Here is a 22,197-nt window from a genome sequence, read left to right as displayed (position 1 = left end):
AAGGAGAACATGTGAAACTCTACACATGCAATAACTCGAGCTCAGGATCAAACCAGGAAGCCTGGAGCTGTGAGTCGGCAAAGTTTCCCATCTCACAGAATTGGATTATCTTCAGGAAATATTCTTTGAACTGAACTCTATTTGAGGGTTGCTTTTCACAATGACTTTCCCGTTTGTTACTTACAGACTTGCTCTAAACTCTGCGAAAGTTCTTTTCAAATGAATCGGTTATGACAGTCGAACTGTCACACAGTTACACAAGAGGATGATGAAACTTAAAAATTCAGGGAAAAACACTGACATACAGGAAGCGAAGCAAATGTGAGGGCAGTTTTTTCTGGAGGCCGGGATGAATGTGTCAGAAATGTCTGAGGGTAGATAAATGTCACATTGTCCTTTGCGACTGTCAGTTTGATGTGCCATACTTATCAAACCCGGGGTGTGTGTGTCTGCCTCTCTGTCTGTCTGTCCTTTGGTGTGTGAGAGAGAACGGAACACCAGTATGGTGACATACTAGATTCCTTATTATTTCCAATATCTTTCCATATTTATATATCTTTATGTATTTATCAGGCTGTATTCTTCTTCTTCTTCTTCTTCTTCTTCTTCTTCTTCTTCTTCTTCTTCTTCTTCTTCTACTTCTACTGCTTATTTATTATCATTAACATTTATTCTTATTACCCCGTTTCATGTGGATTATTTATCTCTCCATTAGGAAGGAGAAGGAAGGATTAGGGGAAGTTTTTACTCACTAGCACAGAAATTTGGTTTTAATTAACTGACTTTCTCTGAAATTCTGAATTTACTTTTTGTTTTATGCATTAGTCTTTTAGCATACATTCATTATTCAACAATAAAGAACAATAGATGAGGTCACCGCCTGTAAGCACAGAAGAATTGACTTCTGTAAATGCCCCGAAGTGTGAATGTGTGTGGAAGGGACTGGCTTTCCATTCAGGGTGCATTCCTGTCTCACTCCCAATGTTCCCAGTATAGACTGCAGATCCACCAAACTCATTGGGATGAAGATGTAGGTGAACATATTTTTTTAGACCCGATATTGATCAACAGTGTGGTTATAACGTATGTCACATTAAAGTACAGTTCAAGCTTTTTTTTATCTAAAATTTGAGAATAAGAACAAGAACTAAAAGTTCATTTCATTCCAGAACCGCAAATGAATTCATAGTAATGCTTAATTAATTGTTGGACAAATATTTTTATATAAAACCAAAATATAGCAAGGTTTTTTTCTTTTGGTTCTTTTGGAGGATTGAGTCATAGACTCTAGAACTACACTACTGTGCTACTATTCTGCCCTCTTATTCGTTGGTGTACATTTACATTTACGGCATTTACGGCATCTTAGCCAGAGCAACGTACAAAATTGCTTTAAAGTCTATCAGTGAATACATTAACACTGGTTCACTAGGTTACAGACAGGATACTATCAATTTAAAACTCTGTTCAATGTTGTTTTTTTTACAACAAACAGGGAAAAAATTGCTAGATTTTATTTTAAAGCATATGATTAAGCAATGCTTAATCTGACAATGATCTTTAAGCAATGCTTAAACTGACAATGACAGATTGAGTAAGATATAGTTACAATTTATAGTTATTATAGAGTCTGAACCATGCTATATCCTTGCACAACGATCTGATCTCCTCTATAGCCACAGCTCGGAACCTTGGGGTAACCATGGACAATCAACTGTCCTTTTCCTCTCATGTTGCTAATGTGACTCGCTAATGTCGGTTTCTTCTCTACAACATTAGAAGGATTCGGCCATTTTTGTCCACACAGGCTGCCCAGGTACTTGTTCAGTCTCTTGTCATTTCTAGACTGGATTACTGCAATGCACTGCTGGCAGGCCTACCTATGAACGCAATCCGTCCTCTGCAAATGATCCAAAATGCAGCTGCCCGGCTTGGGTTAGGGTTAGGGTTAGGGTTAGGGACAGCGATCCCTCCACTGGCTTCCGGTAGCTGCACACATGAGATTCAAAACACTGATGCCGACCTACAAAGCCAAAAATGGACAAGCTCCTTCTTACCTCAAAGCCCTCATCACCCCTCATCACCCCACACCCTCCGATCTACCAGCACTGCTCAACTGGTTCCACCATCTCTCAGGGTAAGAGGCAAGTACTGTATACTACAAGACTCTTCTCTGTTCTGGCACCAAGTTGGTGGAATGAACTTCCCCTAGAGGTCCGGACAACTGAGTCAAGGAAACACTTCAACTAGCACTTCTTTCCTTATCTTTTGCATTTATATATATATATATATATATATATATATATATATATATATATATATATATATATATATAAATATATAAATATATATATATTTAAAAAAAACACACACAACCTTTGACACTTTTTCATTGTAACTCTGAACAATGTTTTAAACTCATGGTATCTTAAGTAGTGTATGTAACCTAGTGAGCCAGCATTAACTTATCCAACGTTAGAGATTTAAGCACTTACATACGTCACTCTGGATAAGGGCGTCTGCTAAACGCTGTAAATGTAAATTTAAATGCTTTGAGAGGTTTTATCTGTAATTTTACTCTTTTCTTGAAGTCTTTTTCTAGTATTGGTTTGATTAGCTAATCTTAATAAGCATTTAATAGCCTTCATTAGCAAGCTAGAGACCAAAAAAACAATGAAGCCAGATCTGTTTTGATCCATGTATCACTAATTTTAGGATCCTTTTGGTACGTATCTATTATGTTTGTTTGATGGTTATTTATTTAGAATCATATCAAAGATACTGTGTTTAATTGTTTGTAACTTTAGGGAGCAAGTGTGGCTATTGGTTCATATGCTTCATCTGACTATAATTCCACTTTAAGGCTTATTGCATGCACATGAGCTGCACATTTAAAACCTGTCCATGTTCCAAGATAAATCTCTATGTAAGAGCCTACAATCCCTCTTTGAAATGGTAATATGGTCCTGATAAAAATGCACAACAGATGTGAGGGTGGAAGCTGGTCAGGTCATCCTTCCCTTAACAGGACAGTGGCAAGGCAATGAGAAGGTGAAGGTGAAATACTATATAAGTCTAAAGAGCTTGTGTTAGCTTTGACTAAAGATTTGTTATTATTTCTTTCCAAATCCATTCAAATACATAGCAGGATAATCTAAAATATTCATATATTCCATAAAGTGCTGCATATGATCAGTGCAGTGGAGTTCGAAGATGAAGTCCCTTGTTGTATTGTTGTCAAGGGTAGAAAGGGGGAGAAAATTATTTGTGTACAGAAAATTTGCATTGTGTGTATTAAATAGAATAGAGCAGGTCAATGCACAAACAAGGTTATGTCACCTAAAGAGCAGAACAAGAACATTTCCTGCATTTAGTACTCATGCTTCTGGGAGCCATTTGTAATTCCTATCTCTCTCTCTCTCTCTCTCTCTCTCTCTCTCTCTCTCTCTCTCTCTCTCTCTCTCTCTCTCTCTCTCACACACACACACACACACACACACACACACACACACACACACACACACACCTTTCCTTTCTCTCTCTTGTTCCCTGTGCCTCAACCTTCCCAATCTAACTGCCCCCTCTCTATCTCCCCCTACCTGTCTCTTCCCCCTCTTTCTCCTTCCCTCTGCCCCGTCCCAGCTCTGCCAGTCCATCTGCCCCTTACACACCTCCCCTTTCTTTCTTTTTCTTTCTTTCTTTCTTTCTTTCTTTCTTTCTTTCTTTCTTTCTTTCTTTCTTTCTTTCTTTCTTTCTGTGTGTGTGTGTGTTTGAAAGATAAAATCATTCAAATAGTTCATTAGAGTCAACATCTTTACACCCCTTCAATTATAACTTCACACAAATATACCTGCTCATCAATACTCCTGTAAACAAATAGCTTCAGATCACTTGCAATAATTCTTTTCAATTCTATTTAGTCATGGTTCTTAGAACCAGAACTTACTCACAGAGTTCTCTCCTGGTTGGCACCAGTTTTAAATCATTTAGCAGTCTTTTAGGCCTCATAGAACCATATACGTACACTTGAGGTCAATCTCACAATTGTCCGGGGAGGTAGGAATCACTTGGTCTGTTTGAATCCCAATAGCACCAAGCTACTGCTGCTGGGACGTTAAGCAAAGCCCTCAATTGCTCCGATGCAAGAAATAATGAGATAATTGTAAGTGGCTCTGGATGAAGGTGTCTGCCAAATGCTGTAAATGTTATATACTCATGCCACTTGCAGTACAGTGATAAGGGGTTAGAGCAGGGGTGATGTTAACCTTCTAAAATAACTGTGTTGTGATGCCAACAAAATCCACTAGAAAATAATCTTTCACCGCTGACACAATTTAAGCTTGATACAGTACATGTTTGTGCACACGCTGAAGAATTTACTAAAGATTTGACAGATTTATTGGGATAAAATGTTCTGATTTGTAACTCAAAGCCTTAACAACTCAGCCACCTTAACTAACTCACATTGATTCAACTGTTTCCACTGATGAATTAACCCATTTATGGCATTTGGCACACTCCCTTATCCAGAGCAATTGAGGGTTAATTGCCTCACATAGGGGCTGAGGAATGTCAGCTTGCAGGCACTGAGATTCAAACTAACAACCTTCTGATCAGTAGTCCAACACGTTAACCACTGAGCTCCCCCCCCCCAATTTCTCCTTAAAAGACTGCATTGAATCAGTGTGAGCTTGTTGCTCAGCAATTACGTTTTTGAGATGAAGAGCAAAATGTTATGTGTTTGATACTATGTAAGCCACTTAACTAGGAATATATTTTTCAGCTTGCCAATATGTCTGCACATTTTACAGTGAAAAAAAATATAGGTATTTAGGAGTGTAAGTTAATAAGTGTTAAATATATGTTAACTAAATATATGTTTTATGAATGCAGACACGAGAAAGGAGACTCAGAATGTATCAAGCAAATCGGTCCATCTAGGATTTGACGATCGCAAAAATTAACGCAATAGCAAGCTAACTGTGATATTGGGAGGAGCTTGCAAGTATTCAGAATTACCACAGATTTTCTGTCGATTTGGGTCAAGACGCTTTGTGTGACATCATCACAACACTCATTGGTCCAAAGCACTCTGCGATGAGTACAGGTATCATAGACAGGAAATGCATATGTGACTACACTAGTAGAAGTGTGAAGAAAAACCCTGTGATTGAAATTTTGCCAAATCAAGTAATTTATGTGGGGAAAATTGCATCGCCAATTTTATAAAAACTGAAAGACATTTTTGTCCACAACACCTCACAAAAAATATATACATATATACAAAATCCTGGAGGGACTGAGAAATTGCATAAAATCCAATTGCATAGCAAGAATGAAGCAACACATACAACAGGGCACAAACAACTATCCACATGAGACACAGATCAGATGAACACATACAGTAGAATAATGTCATGATAAGACGAAAACCAAAAGAAAAGCAAAAGAACTCAAACCTCAAATCAAACCTAGACAAAGGCAGCTGGGAAATGAGCTGCACACTGAGATGGAAGATTAGTGACAATGTGGCTGTCATGAATTCCTTATTTTATTTGTATTTTTTTATCTTATCCATCCATTGTCAATGCTAAATGAGTGATATTTCAACAACACAAAGCACAATCATCTAGTAGAGATTATAAATCAATCTCTTTAGGCCTCTGAAAGAATGATGACTCCGTTGATCGATCGTTGTGGGGATAGGAACGGCCGGGTGGCTGGTGATATATAGACACATCGAGAAATGGCGAGTTCGAAAAGAGACAGCAGTGCTGAAGTGAAGTACATTAAAAACACTGGTATGATATGACTCTGGTCAGGAACAGTGAGGCAAATGTAATTTTGAAAGAAAGCCTGAGCAATAATGGAAAAGAGACATAAAACTATGAATGTAGTTCTAACTGGAGCATGGAGGGACCTGAGCGATCGAGCATGATGACCCCATACACATGACAGATGAGGAAGTCAAAGAAATTCAGAGGCACAATCAAACAAAAGCCACAGAGAGCCGTTTTTTTTTTTTTTGTTTTTTTTTTCAAAACTATCAGCACCTGCATGGCTGTTTTTCTTCGGTCGCAATCACTCCATGCTCGATATTTTCTGCCAATAAAACTGGAGTGCTCTGGTTATGTCAATGTCTGCAAGATGGAACCTATTACAGACTACAGTGTCACCAAAACAACACTGCTTTATTTGACAGGTTTCCATTCCAAGCTCTTTTGTAACTTTAAGAATTACGGATAAGTTTGGCTTTGCTAAATAAACTCCAAGGAGCTACTGTTGACTTCACACTTACACTCATTTTAATTTGATTAAGGGACATTATAAATCATGAAGAGTGATGAAGATTGTACGTGTAAAGCCAACACCGGTTCCTTAAAGTTTATACTGTATGTTTCCATGCATTACCCTTGTAAAAAGCCTTTAGAGGTTGAAATGGTAATGCACACAAAAAAGGTTATGTATATAATTAATTAGTAATTAATAAAGAGGATTCTATTTATATAAAGTACTGTAGTCCAATCAACCATACCATTAAGCACGACTAATTATTGATTGATTGTCTTGTTAGAGTGTTTATTAGCCAGCAAGTGAACAGTTATTTCTCAAAGTTGTGCTGGAAAAAGAACCAGATTATGATGGTTGCATGATCAGAGCATCTCTAAAAACAGCAAATCTTGTGGGGTTATTCCCAATATGCAGTTGGTAGTACCTACCAAAATGACAGAGAGCTGGTGAACAGAGTTAACAAAGTAATCAGGGCTCATTGATGGAAGTGGGTACTAAAGGCTAGTCCGCCTCATCCGATCTCACAGAAGAACGAGCTGGTGAAGGCTGTATTGTGCTCTTTGCAATGTTCTGCTTGGAAACTGGGAGTGAAACCCCTTCATTGCAACAGCACTCCAAGGTATGGTTTGAGCAACATAACAAAAATCACAAATTCCCCAGATCTCAATCTGATTTGCCAGACAACCAAGTCTGATCCATTGAAGCTCCACCTCCTCGCAACCTATAGGATTTAAAAAATCTGCTGCTAACATCTTTGTGCTAGATACAGATACGCACACCTTCAGAGGTCCTGTGGAGTCCATGATTTGACAGGTCAGAGCACCAAGTGCACAATATTAAGCAGTTGGTTATAATTTTATGACTTATCAGTGCATAAGGTATTTAGTTTATTCATTAAGTGAAAAATTTGTGTAGTTAAGATCAACAACATTTAATGTAAAAGTATAAACAGAAAGCTCTAGCCTAGTAAGACTACAGACTAGTAAGTCAGCCTTCATCAAGTGAAGGACAATAACACACATTAGGGAAAAAAAACTATAGCTTTATATCTATATTTTTTATCTATACTTGTGCTGGGTATTAAAAGTAGTCACTTTATGTAGGCTTATGTCTATTAGATAAAGTTTTAAGAAAATATTTAAGGGAAAGTTTATCAGTTGGTCCAGGATTTTAGGTCAAAGAGGACAAAATATTTGTGTTTGAAAACATCAAGCTGTGAAATGACGTACAGCGGAAAATGTTTACTGTATGTTTTGTTGCTGCCTGTCAGACAGATGATAAATGGCATACATCTGATAGATAGCACAGTGAATTTTAGAGGTCTTCTTCCCTCATCTATTACTGTCAGGCCACCCCATCAACCCTGTCTGTCTTCCTCTCCTTCTGATTCTTAGTGTCTCTGAGTTTCTTATTTATGAAGCTTTTAAGAATAGAAGACACAAAGTGTGATTCCCCTTACACACCGTCTGTGCCAGGAACAACCTTGCCTGACCGTCACTTTTCAGAGAACTATGTCACGAAACATGGGTTTAGGTTAACGTCCGACTGTCTGAGATGTTTCTCAGGAAATATGTCAATAACGCAATTACTCAGTAACACCTGTAGCAGCTGAGGTCAAAACGTTGCTGGGGAAATATGCAATAAGTGTGTATGTCAAGGTCGAGGTAGCTCTGATTTGCAATGCAAATTAAAAAAATAATAATATTTGAATAAATAATATTTGCATAGGCATTTTAACCTATTCCCCGTAATCCTGCAATAAATGCTCTTAGCGCCTGACCTTGGGGTATATTTACACTGGGCAATCATTTGCTCCATCTGTCTCTTTGCATTCATGTTGCTGTTCTCTCTGAGTACACAGATAAAGATGCTGGTCAAACTGTCTTCACAGATGTCCGAGGTCCTCGTACGTCTTCTGCATACTCCTCTTTCCTCGCTGCTACAATCAGCAATGCATGTTTATGGATGAAGAAAAATCATGCGTGACAAGCGCAGGCTAACAACTAGCATTTTTGAAAGCACAGACGTGAATATCATGAAGATTTTTAAAGTGTGAAAAGAGGTGTGTTATGCTGACGAGCTTAAAAAAAATACATATATATAAAATTATACACACACACACACACACAAAAAAAAAAAACCAGACAGTGACTGACAGTCAGTCATTTTCCATCAAATGATCTATTCTTCATCCACAAACCTTTAGTATTTCTGAATAGCAAAAACAATTTGCTAGCAATAAATAATCTAATCCATGAATGGATTACGTCTGCTTATACAGTACATTTACATTTTCTGCTATACTGTATATGCTAGCAATAAACTTTATGCCAACTATAAACTGGTTTTTGATGAAACTCTATGAAACTGCTTGATATGAATCTCTATGCTATGATCGAGGCGTTGATTGCGGAGTAATGTTGTCAAATTGAATCATGAATTTAAAAAATATATTTTCAAGCCAAAGCCAAAGGAAAGACAATTTAGCATTCAGAATGGCTGCTTGCTCTATTCAATCAGTAGTGTGTCATATATCCGCTTCATGGAAGCAATATGAAGAATTAATTTTTTTTTTCCATTTGATTTCCTTTTCATCTTGTTGTCAGGTTTGGTTTGGTTTGGTTTGGTTTGAGACTTTAAGCCACTTCCAATAATCATGCATGTAGCCTTTTCCGCCACGGATATTACAGAGTCGATTATAGCAGAACTGCAGTTCTGTCTGATCTTTTTTTCAGCAGGGGAATATATCTGACCACGCCATCACATTTTGTAAACAAATTACAGCCACTGGTGGTTTTATCTTATGCTTAATGGGAACTTTACATTATTACATTCAGTCAGTCTAAAGGTTTTAAACACCTGTTATATTACACTTTCATCACCATTAGTGCCTTAGACTAACAAAAATATCCAGAATGGCTATGAGATCAGGACATGAGTTTATTTTCCATGTCATGAGCTATACTATTCCATGTCGCCTGGGTGGCACACTTACGGCTATATTTTCTGTAACTTTAGTGTGTATCTTTCACCTGAGAAGCTGCATGGACCACAAGGACCAATTATGTACTTTAAAATATTTTTAAGGTATCACATATTGAAGTGATAGATATACACTACAAAAGATGGACCCTTGTGTGTACCAACCTAGTGGCAAGAAAATATACTGTACAGTTGGCTACTTTAATTTAAAAGAGTTTAAGTTTGTGGGATTTTAGTATTAGATCTAGGAGAGTCCATAACTTCAAGGTTTCCAAAAATTCTTAAATATAACATATTAATAAATCTGGACTTTTATATATATATATATATATATATATATATATATATATATATATATATATATATATATATATATATATATATATATATAGGACACAGTGTTTAACTGTGGCAGGCATTTATTTTTCAACAGCACAACTTCTTTCCGCTTGTCCCCTTAAGGGCAAATCACTGCAAATCAATACAAATCCTATGATAAAATATTTCTATCCTGATGGGTGTGGTTTTATCCAGGCTAGCACACTCCATTCACTTAGCATAAGAGCTGGCTGAATGGTTTGAAGAGGATGGAAATGTATGTAAATCCTTAGTCATGGCCTTCATACACACCAGGAAGCAACATGCATGTAAGATAGTTCCAACTGGGATTGGGATTTCCTACTGATGTCTTCATAGTATAGCCACTAGCAACTTGCAGGGATAAACAAAGCTTAAGTCACACTGGAGCTGTATTGGTGTCTTGTGTTTGACATTATACAATTTTTTTATTCATTTGTCTCCCATCCGTATAAATAAAGTACACAAACTTAGAAGCAGTAAGAGAATAATGACAAGAATAATAATCAATTATCTGCCAGTTTTATAAGTTGGACACTGGATATTATCCTTTTAGTGGATTTTTGATGTAATTATTAACAAATCTATAACAAAATATAATGCAGTCAATAAAGAATACACATTCTGTATGTGATAATAAGTAATAAATAATAATTTTTTTAACTAAATAAGTGCTTTACCTAAAATGATATAATGTAATAATAATTTTGTAAAATGTACAACAACCACATTTATTTTCATAGATTTTATTTATGTAGTCCATAAACAACGACCATAAACAGTGACATATCAGTCAGCCCTATTGACTGTTTCAAATAATTATACCCCAGATGAAGTTTTTCATTTGATTCTAGCATTATTAGAATCATGTATCTAATATAATTTCCAATCTACAATATATACATTACGTATGTTAATATCATAGAATGTGCAATATCATGTACAGTATTGGATATGAAGCATATTTAATTTATATTTTGGGCAAAAGAAATCCTTTTAGGATTAATATCTTATCATATATTATCGTCTCTTATCTTATATCTTATCTTAATAAAGGCAGGGTATCTCAGAAGTTATTGGCCTACTGATTAGAAGATTGTAAGCTCAAATTTCCAGACCACCAACCTGCTGCCCCTGGGCACCTGAGTCAGTACCTCAACCCGCAATTGCTCAGTTTAATGAGTTAAATGAGATAAATGTAAGTTGCTCTGGATAATGGTGTCTGCCAAAAGTGGAAAATGTAACGTCAAAGTCATATTTAAATAATGCTTACAGTTACCACCTTACCATTGCACAAGCGCCTTGGCCTTGGCCTTGTTTAGAGGCAGTGGTAGCTCAAGTGTTTAAAGCTGTGGGTTGTTGATTGGAAGGGCAGGATTCAAACCGCAGCACTGCCTGGCTGCCACTGTTGGGCAATTTAAGTCCTTTAACCCTACTTGCTCCAGTGGTGCTGTATCAACCTCCTCAATGCAAAGAATAGGAATAATTATAATAATGGTTTCTATGCAACTTTTTTATTTATTTACTTTATTAACTATGTTTGGTGTAGGCCCACAAGTGGTCCAGCGCCAGTATCCCACGCTCACATTGCGGCGGGTTGCGTCAGGAAGGGCATCAAGCGTAAAACCTTTGCCAATCTAATATGCAGACCACGTGATTTGCCATGGTGACCCCAAACAGGGAGCAGCTGAAAGAAAAAAATTATATGTTTGGTGTAAGGAGAATTTTTAATCACTCATTTTTTGACACTGGGCACAAGGTAGGAATACACCCTGTTTGGGAGGAAGCTCCTTTACAAAACACAATGCTCACATACATTCAATTTAGAGGTGCTAATCCACTTTGGCAGTCAGGGTGGATACATGTGGAGACGTTGGGGAAAATGTGTAAAACTTGGCACCTGAGCTTGAGATTAAACCAGGAGCCTGGAGTTTTGAGACAGCAATGCTACCTGCTGAGCCACTTGGCCACACCAAAGTGGTGAAAATATAATGAAATTTAAAGAGTTTAACCTTAATCTGAGACATTAACCTGAGACCCAAACTATTACTAAATATAACATTTCTTAACATATCGTTGTCATGACAACAATCCTTATTTGCCAATTATCCCAAAATGTCTCCACACATATATATGTGTGTCAGTGTCACATTTCATGTTTTACATTACATTTGTATTTGTACACATCTATTCTTCTGTGTTTTTAGATAACTCTATACAAAAAGCTTGTCCTTTGCTCTACTGACAGCTAATGTGTGAGGTCAGAAAACAAAAAGCTCTTTATTTTTTCTCTTTTTTTCTCATCTTCCACTCAGTCAAGACAATAAAACAGATTTTTTTTTTTGCAGCAGAAGCATTCGTGTGTTTACCATGAGCATGAATCTTACGAAGAAGGAGATGTAAAAAAGACTAGTAACAAACAATAATAGTGTCATTAAAAGAAAGGAAAACCTTGAGAGGAAGCAGACTTAAATTGGAAACATACTATAATTGTATTAAATGGTCAAAAAGTGCAAATGCATAACCCATATCCAGGAAATTCATGACGTCATTGGCATGAAGTTCATGCTACAGTAAACTGTTTGCAGTAACTGCAGTCCAGAGAGAGCAAAAGAGAGAGATTATTAGATTTGCTTATTATTACATCACTGTTAAGTATTTAAATATAAACATTACTGTTCGAAAGTGTGGGATCACTTGGAAATATTCTTGTTTTTCTGGTTAGAATCATTTCGTGTTGTGAAAGTTAGTTGTTTCTTTCTGGCCATGTCGAGCCTGTAAACAAATCCATGACTCCTGATGCTCCTGATACTAAACTAACCTAAAGAAGGACACTTTTCTTGCTCCCTTAATCACTACAACAGTTTACAGCTGTGTTGGGACGATTGTAAAAAGGTTCTTTAATAATCATTTAGTCTTATAAAATGATTAAGTTGGATTAGCGAACATAAAATGAGATTGAAACAGAGGACTGATGGTTACTGATAATGGGCCTCTTTGTGACAATGTAGATCTTTCTTTAAAATTGATCTGATTCATTATATGTTTTTGAAGTGAACGGCAGTATATATATATATATAAAATTACACACACACACACACACACACACACACACACACACAACACACACATATATATATATATATATATATATATATATATATATATATATATATATATATATATATATATATATATATATACAGTACAGGCCAAAAGTTTGGACACACCACCTTTTCAACAGGACAATGACCCCAAACACACCTCCAGGCTGTGTAAGGGCTATTTGACCATGAAGGAGAGTGATGGGGTGCTGCACCAGATGACCTGGCCTCCACAGTCACCAGACCTGAACCCAATCGAGATGGTTTGGGGTGAGCTGGACCGCAGAGTGAAGGCAAAAGGGCCAACAAGTGCTAAGCATCTCTGGGAACTCCTTCAAGACTGTTGGAAGACCATTTCAGGTGACGACCTCTTGAAGCTCATCAAGAGAATGCCAAAAGTGTGCAAAGCAGTAATCAAAGCAGAAGGTGGCTACTTTGAAGAACCTAGAATATGACATTTTTTCAGTTGTTTCACACTTTATTGTTATGTACGTATAAAATTCCACACGTGTTAATTCATAGTTTTGATGCCTTCAGTGTGAATCTACAATTTTCATAGTCATGAAAATAAAGAAAACTCTTTGAATGAGAAGGTGTGTCCAAACTTTTGGTCTGTACTGTATATATATATATATATATATATATATATATATATATATATATATATATATATATATATATATATATATTCTGTTTTTTCATAACTCCTATAAACACCAGAGGTCCATAGGTGAACAAATCAAACATCTTACACTGAGACAAAAACACAGATATCAGCTCTAGGTTATATTGTGGTTATTGTGGTTATATTGATTGGGGAAAAGGTGTAGTTTTAAGGGCTATAATCTTGTTTACCTTGACAGCAGACAGGAAATTGTGCTTTTGATAGAGATGAAGTTTAGAAAAATACCAAGCAATATTTTTCCAATCTTCTCCTGTCAAGTTTTGATGATCCTGCAGCTTGAGATAGACGCAGCTTGAGGATGAGTTTGGACATACTGTCCTTTCTGAGAAGCTTTTCTGCACACCACATTTGTAAAGAGTTGTTATTTATGCTACTTTGGCTTTCCTCAGGTTCCTCAGCCTCTGGCTTGTCTCATCGCAACTGTAGTCTGCATAAAGTCTAGACTGTTGTGTATTGAAATGCCAGATCACAAATTAGCATAAAATGACATGTTAGTGTTTATTTACTTACATATAAGTGTTCTTGTTAATTAATGCATGTACAGTATTAGTTCTCTGAGAAGTTGATGTTATTCATAAATGTTGATTAAATCAGTAATTAATCTTTAGCTAATTATAAAGACGTTTATTATATAGTTAAATAATAATTTTCCAAATATGTAAGTCACAATTATTAGCACCAGTGCTATGAAAATATCATACTGTATATACAGAAAGCTACAGGCAGTAGGTTATAATTCAGATCAAACAAATAATAGAATTAAAACATGGAATTTAGGTGCAATCGTATTTTGAAATTTTATTTCATTTTTATTCTAGAATCACTCTATCCTGGTTAAGATCATTGTGGATCATGACTACCTGCAAATGTCCCTCATTCACGTCATCGAAGTGAAGCTCCATCAAACTTTTAGTCTGTGTTTGTAGATTCTCCTTTATTCAGGCAAGATGGCATTCAGAAAATAAAAGTTATTATCTAAGAAGGCCCCGAGCTTACGGAGTGAGTGTTCTTAGTTCTGATGCCTGGTACAAAGAATGTATTTTTACTCCTGAAACAAAGCCAGCTTTTTAATCAGTATATTGTGCCTGCAGGCATCACCTGTACTTATGCTATTATCGAGGAACACTAACGCAGAGAGAGAGAGAGAGAGAGAGAGAGAGAGAGAGAGAGAGAGAGAGAGAGAGAGAGAGAGAGAGAGAGAGAGAGAGAGAGAGAAAACACCAGTCTAATAGAAGACAAACCAACTTCTGGGGTTTAGCTGTGACCATTTTTAACCCATTGCTCTATAGAAGATATACCAATATGGGAAGCATTTTAAAAGTAGGATTTACAACAGCAGTGGTCAACAAAAACTGCAATGAAATGATGCTTCTTCTTCTGGAACTACTTCATTAATCCTGACACCCAACCCCAGGTCAGAGCCTCGTCACTTGTTGGTGAACTCTGCTTTGGATTGAATTGCATGGACAGCCATTGACTCCTGGGATTGATGTGGATAAGGCCCCTTGGAGACCGTCACACCGTCTCTGAACCACCGTCGCGCCAGTCAGCTTCGTGCTCGGGTCTTCAAGAAGCCAACAGGAAGGAATTAGCGTTGTATATGTGGTCAACTCAGAAATTGTGCTGACCTATTAGTTCCTCAGGAGCTCTTGGTTGCTTAATTCCACTTAACTACAAACTGTTGTAAAAATGACATTATTTACATTGACATTATTTCCTGTCCAGTGTCACCCAAATGAAGATGAGGTTCACATGTGAGTCTGGTTCCTCTCAAGGTTTCTTCCTTATATCATCTCAGGGAGATCTTCCTCACCACCGTCACCTCAGACTTGCTCATTAGGGATAAATAGTAACTTCATTTGAAACTTTATACTTTAAAATTTGTATTTTATTTATTTTTCTATACTTATGTAAAGCTGCTTTGAGACAATGTCAATTGTTAAATGCTCTTTGCTCTTTGGAAATTGAAATGAATTAAAATAAATATTTCACTCTGGCAAAAAGCACCAGGGACATGAAATACATATTTGGATATTTATCTTTAACTTCTTTATACATAGTTCGTTAGAGACATGTATATGACCTTTATAATAACCACATATGTTACCACAGCTTCTCTCTCATTCTGCTCTTGGACCAGTCTCAGTACTCGGTATTGCAGAAGATTTGAGAACTTAAGCCAGTCTTAGCACGGCCTACGATGTGTAATGTTCCCACTGTGCACATTTACTTTGTTTTGCCTTATTGCCTCTAGCTGTGGTTCTAATCTTCTTTGTTTGAGCTGAGTGCTTTCTCACCCTTTCATCAGCACCATGCTTTCCCCAGCACACAATAAACTTTATATTTATTTATACTGGTAAATCTTCTTAATCTCTGCAGGTAGAGCTTTTATTCGGGTTTAAAAATGAACTTTTTTTTGTCATTAGTTTGACTTTGGTTTGAAGGGTGAATGAGTGCAAGAGCTGCTCAGGGAGAACAAAATGGGCATATTTTGTTTAATATATTTATTTAGAAATCTGTTTCTCAACACTTTAATATAGATTTAATTAAGTCTGGTTGTGTGGTAAATACTTAGTTGTATAATTTACTTTGGTTTGAATATGAATGAATAAGATCCTGTTTAAGGGTTTATACAATATATGATGCAAAAATGTGTCTTTATCTATACTTTATCTATACTTAATGCATAAAGCTAGTTCTTGTGTAATAAAAAAATAAATGCTAGGCAATATGGATAATTTATGCACAAGGAGCAGCTTTAATTGTCTAACAGTCCCCTCAATCTAAAACAATAACACGAAGCATGTTTGAAAGTACCATTATGCATGCTAATGAGAGCGATTAACGTGTTCAGGAGCAAATTTTCCTGCAGAAATGTTCATTTTGCTGAAATGACTCTTGGCTTCTCATCCTCGACATGCAGTTGCATCACTGAGTTTTACTGTTTTTTATTTGTCTGGTTTATTTTGTCAGGTTTATTATTTTATGTCAAGCTCTTCAGTTCAAGCCTTTTCTATTCCTATGAAAAATCATTATTAGCCAACATTAGGATACAGAGTATAATGTGATGGGGGCATGGTGGCTTAGTGGTTAGCACGTTTGCCTCACACCTCCAGGGTTGGGGGTTTGATTTCCTTCTCCGCCTTGTGTGTGTGGCGTTTGCATGTTCTCCCCGTGCCTCGGGGGTTTCCTCCGTGTACTCCGGTTTTCTCCCCCGGTCCAAAGACATGCATGGTAGGTTGATTGGCATCTCTGGAAAAATTGTCCGTAGCATGAGATTGTGTGAGTGAATGAGAGTGTGTGTGCCCTGCGATGGGTTGGCACTCCGTCCAGGGTGTATCTCCTGCCTTGATGCCCGATGACGCCTGAGATAGGTACAGGCTCCACGTGACCCGAGAATTTCGGATAAGTGGTAGAAAATGAGTGAGAGAGAGGGTGAGTATAATGTGATATTAAATAGAAGGATGCAATATAATGTGATTATTTAATGGTGGCTTTACTTTTCACTGAAAGGTGGAAGGTGTTGAATCGGCAGGAGAAGAGAACTGTTTGTTCCACGCAATGGATTGGGACTGTATTTGTAGGCATCTGCCCTATGATTCAGAGTGAATGTGGCAGAACTGAGGAACCATCTGTTGTGATGACTTGTGGCATAGTGGTGAGATGAAATAACAAGAGCAACAAAGCAAAATCGAGGAAAGACACAGAAAAATTTAGAGTTTGTTATTTGCATGCCCTGTTTTGAACAGATGAGCAATATGTGGTCATTATTACTGTATCTGTGATGTGACACCTTGCTATGAGAGTCAGTGCGAACGTTTTCAACTATTTGTGCTACAGTAGCTTTTCTGTGGGATATGGCTAGCTTTGTCGGGTCGGGTCTTCATCAGTGAACGTGTGACGACTTCAGCCGGAAGGAATTAGTGTTGTATATGTGGTGAACTCGAAAATTGCACTGACCTGTTAGTTCCTCAGGAGCTCTTGGTTGCTTAATTCCACTTGACTATGAACTGTTGTAGAAAGGACATTATTCACATTGACATTATTTCTGGTCCAGTGTCACTCAAATGAGGATGAGGTTCACTTCTGAGTCTGGTTCCTCTAAAGGTTTCTTCCTCATATCATCTCAGGGAGATTTTCCTCTCCACCATCGACTCAAACCTGCTTATTAGGAATAGATGTTAAAGATATAGTAACTGGAAGACAATCACCTGGGACATTTAATACATATTTGGACATTCAAAGTAAGTCCTGACTCACTTATCTTTTTATGAACCATAGTTAGTTGGAGTCTTGTACATGATGTTACCACATCTTCTCTCTCATCTGGTTCTTGGACCAGCTTCAGTCCTCAGCAGCAGATTTAAGAAATTGATCCAACTGATAGCCTTCGCTTCCCACACACGTACTGTATTAACAAAACTTTAGTGCTCATGATCCTGTCACATTATCCTGTTCACCATTTATTCTTCCTTGGACTACTTTTGGTAGCTACTAACCACTGCATACTGGGAACACCTCACAAAAGCTGCTGTTTTGGAGATACTCTGACCCAGTCTTCTAGCTATCATAATTTGACCCAAGTTAAAGTCACTCAGATTTTTACGATTACCCATTTTTCCTATTTATAACAATTCAACTTAACTTTGAGAGCTGACTTTTCATGCACGCCTTGACAGTTGCTAATGCTATTCACGTCACCTGTTAGACGTTTTAATGTTATAGGTCATCAGAGTATATTCCTAGCATTTATTCATGTTATATGCACTGAATCTAATTTTTTAGTCCCCATGAAATACCTGACAGCATCGATGCTCACGGTGTTCCTTTACTGGAAATGATGTCATATTTCGTAAAGCCTCTCAACCCAGAAAAAAAATGATGGACAGATTCTTCAAATTTTTATCTACACATGTAAAGAGCTTGTGATTATTGTTGTACAGTAGATCTCAAATGATTACTTACCTTACATTTTTTAACTATATTCGATCTAATGTATACAGATTGAGTCAACCATCATTAAAACTTTTTAGAAGAATATTTTTCTAAGGAGAAAATTCACTAGCTAGCCTACAATCCTGGTCGAACCTTTATTAGAGGAATTATTTTTCATAATATACCTTTAACGTTAAAGATACCTGTCTTGTCTGTTGTAGAGCCTTTAACTTGCTTTTTTGTCTTTTGTTTTGGCTTGTTTCATTTTCTTTTTGTCTTTTCTTGTCTTACTGCTCATGACTGGGGAACAAAAAAATCATTTCTGCCATATGGGACTCCTTTCTTGTTGGTCCAAGCATAGTACTCTTGAGCCCTGGTTTCATTTTTCTACAGCATGAGTTCCCCAGCGTCTCATACTGTTACTCTGAGTCATAATTAAGTGTCATCTCCAAATAATGGAAAGTTTCATGCATTTCTCAGAGCTCACTGATTTAGACTGCACCTATGATGCACCTATAACTATGAGTTTGATTTGAACCCAAGGTAGTGCTTGTGTTGTGCAGAAATGTATCTGTAGCAGGTCCTATCTGTAAAACTCATCTCATCCATCAAACACATGGACATTTTTGAAGTTAATAACAAGTTAATGTAATCTATCTATGTGGCCACTTGTTTAGGTAATTTTTCTTTATATAAAACTCTTTATAAAAACTCTTATGTGCCCAGAACCATAATATCACCTCTACCTTGACCTCTATCTTTAATCACAGTTTAAAACATATTTATTTCTTCAGTACTTTGGTTCTTCGCTAACAGTTGAAATAAATATATATTTCGTGTTTTGTTTGTTTATTTTGTATTGTCCTTGTCTGCCTGTATTGATCTGTTTTTCTTTCTTTATGGCACTTCATTTTATTGTCCGTTGTACTATTGTACTATTTATTAGTATTTTTACAGTGTCTGCCAGCTGGGATGTTTAGTGTCCTTGAGCTGTGGCAAGATGCTATATAAATAAACTGTATAATAATAATAATAATAATTTATACTACTACTACTACTACTACTACTACTACTACTACTACTACTAATAATAATAATAATAATAATAATAATAATAATAATAATAATAATCAGAAGGTCTGAACCCTTGTGCTGCGAGGACTGCCTGTCCTGCTCGGGGATGATGAGTCTGATTTTTTTTTTTAAGTCATGTGTGGTAAGTTCATCTGATTATAACCTGTTTACATTTTAAGAGCTACAGTACCTGTGCTCACAGCAGTCTCAGTATTTTTCATAGGATCATGTTTATTTTAAAGCAATAGTTCACCCTAAATGAAAACTTGTCAAAAATTGTCAGTTGCGCAGTGCCTTTTCAAAAGGATGATGATAATCCCTTTAAAGGTAAATAAGGTACAAAAATGGGCTGCCCTGGTAACGTGTGTGTGTGTGTGTGTGTGTGTGTGTGTGTGTGTGTGTGTGTATATATATATATATATATATATATATGTGTGTGTGTATATATATATATATATATATATATATATATATATATATATATATATATATATATATACACGTATATGTATATGTATATACACATATATTTGACCATGAAGGAGAGTGATGGGGTGCTGCACCAGATGACCTGGCCTCCACAGTCACCGGACCTGAACCCAATCGAGATGGTTTGGGGTGAGCTGGACCGCAGAGTGAAGGCAAAAGGGCCAACAAGTGCTAAGCATCTCTGGGAACTCCTTCAAGACTGTTGGAAGACCATTTCAGGTGACGACCTCTTGAAGCTCATCAAGAGAATGCTAAGAGTGTGTAAAGCAGTAATCAAAGCAAAAGGTGGCGACTTTGAAGAACCTAGAATATGACATATTTTCAGTTGTTTCACACTTTTTTGTTATGTACGTATATAATTCCACATGTGTTAATTCATAGTTTTGATGCCTTCAGTGTGAATGTACAATTTTCATAGTCATGAAAATAAAGAAAACTTTTTGAATGAGAAGGTGTGTCCAAACTTTTGGTCTGTACTGTGTGTATATATATATATATATATATATATATATATATATATATATATATATATATATATATATATATATATATATATATACACACATGTATTTGTTGCAAAACATTTACTTATAAAAATACATTTATTTATGTATGTTCACAAAACAAATTGTTTACATATATAAATGTATTTTATTATTTAAGGTAATGGAAAGAAAGGTGGTAACGGACAAGATGCCGGACCTCACACAAGCAATGTGTCTTCTCTTTGGTCTACTTTATGCATTAGACCTGAATTACCCCAAATCACTCGCAAACACATTTGATTTCATACAACGTGTATTGATGTCAATGGGACAGAATGCCCTCAAGCCCAAAGTACAGTCTTTGGCAAACCAGATTTTTTTGTTAATAAAAAATGTTTAGTTGTTTAAGTGCACAAAGTTCTAGCAGTGATGTTGTGCAGCAGTTAATGTGGGATATTGTTACCACCTGTACAGTGTTGTAGACTGTGGCTGTGACCTAGGTGTTTTCTGATACAGTATGTTTTTGAAATTTAAACTGAAATGTAATTCTCATTTATCTGTACATGTTTGTGCAGTGTGGCTGTGACCAGTTCTGTTTTCATTTATTGAAGTTTTAATGTTTAAACAATTTTGCACAATAAATACATTCAATATGATGTTCAATGTGTTTTTTTAACAGTCTTTATGAATACTGTTATTAGTCAATTCAATTTATAATCATTTGCAATTTCAGGTTTTTTTTTTAAGTTGACTTAAATATGTAAGTGCAAATTATAAAACACCAAGTTAGATGAACTTAAACACGTTTTGGAAAATCCATTACTCGATTCAATTGAGGGAACAAGTTTACTCAATAGGTTGAGTTCATTGAACTTATTAGGGTTTTGTCAGGGATCAGCGCAGATCCGTCATGGATCAGCGCAGACTTATGGCCATGTGCGTTTGTGTTTGTTTGTGTCACGTGATTGCCCCGTCTTCGTCTGCTCCTCCCGGTCATCACACCTGTTCCCCATTGTGTGTGATTGTCCCTGTCTGTATATATGTGGCAACGCGGCTTCATTAATAATAATGTTAGTTCCCTGTGTAGTGTGGTTTATGTTTGTCTTCCTCATGTATTAAACCCCTTTCATTTGAAGCTATCCTGCGTACGGGTCTGTCTCCATTCCACCTCCGTCCCGGGTTCTGACAGGTTTTCAATGCATCACCCCATTTCAGTGCATATCAATGGTCTATCAATGGTCCGGCGAACCCTCAGATCTGCCAGCAATTACCCAACGCCTATTTAAGGCGAACTTGATTTGCTACGGCCCTCTTACTGAGCGTTTGCTAGTTGTTTCTGTTCCAGGTTCTTTTATCTGTTTCTGTATTTTGCCTTGCGACTGTTTTCTGCCTGCCCTGACCTTTTGCCTGTTATTCTGACCACTTCTTTGCCTTGCCTACTCTGTTGTGTTTGCCAGTATCGAACCCTGCCTGTTTATGAGATTGTCAAAATAAAGCTGCAAATGTATCCTCAGTCTTACGACTCGTCATTACAGATATAATGTATAATAATAATAAGAAATATATTAAAAATAAATTGTATTTTTATTTTACTCTTGATGGCTGGTTTATTGCAGTCATGTTGTAATCAAGTGTGTGTGGTCTGTGTTTGTGTTTGTGTGTGTGTGTGTGTGTGTGTGTGTGTGTGTGTGTGTGTGTGTGTGTGTGTGTGTGTGTGTGTGTGTGTGTGTGTGTGTGTGTGTATCTTATTCAGGGTTTTTAGCTTCCTCATGCATCCTGAGACAGACTCAGGATT

At 36.7% G+C, this 22,197-nt stretch overlaps 1 long non-coding RNA gene across 1 annotated transcript; it reads left to right on the top strand.

Moving 5' to 3' along the window:
* The first annotated feature begins 3,963 nt into the window (after nucleotides 1-3,963).
* Nucleotides 3,964-8,412, top strand: LOC125141251. Its single transcript, XR_007140633.1, has 2 exons — nucleotides 3,964-4,056; nucleotides 4,894-8,412. It is a non-coding gene; the product is annotated as an uncharacterized LOC125141251 (long non-coding RNA).
* Nucleotides 8,413-22,197: the final 13,785 nt, after the last annotated feature.

The sequence above is a fragment of the Tachysurus fulvidraco genome, chromosome 5 (assembly GCF_022655615.1).
Source record: "Tachysurus fulvidraco isolate hzauxx_2018 chromosome 5, HZAU_PFXX_2.0, whole genome shotgun sequence".
NCBI lineage: Eukaryota > Metazoa > Chordata > Actinopteri > Siluriformes > Bagridae > Tachysurus > Tachysurus fulvidraco.
The sequence above is the reverse complement of the archived record's forward strand: the minus strand, read 5'-3'. Positions and strand labels throughout refer to the sequence as shown.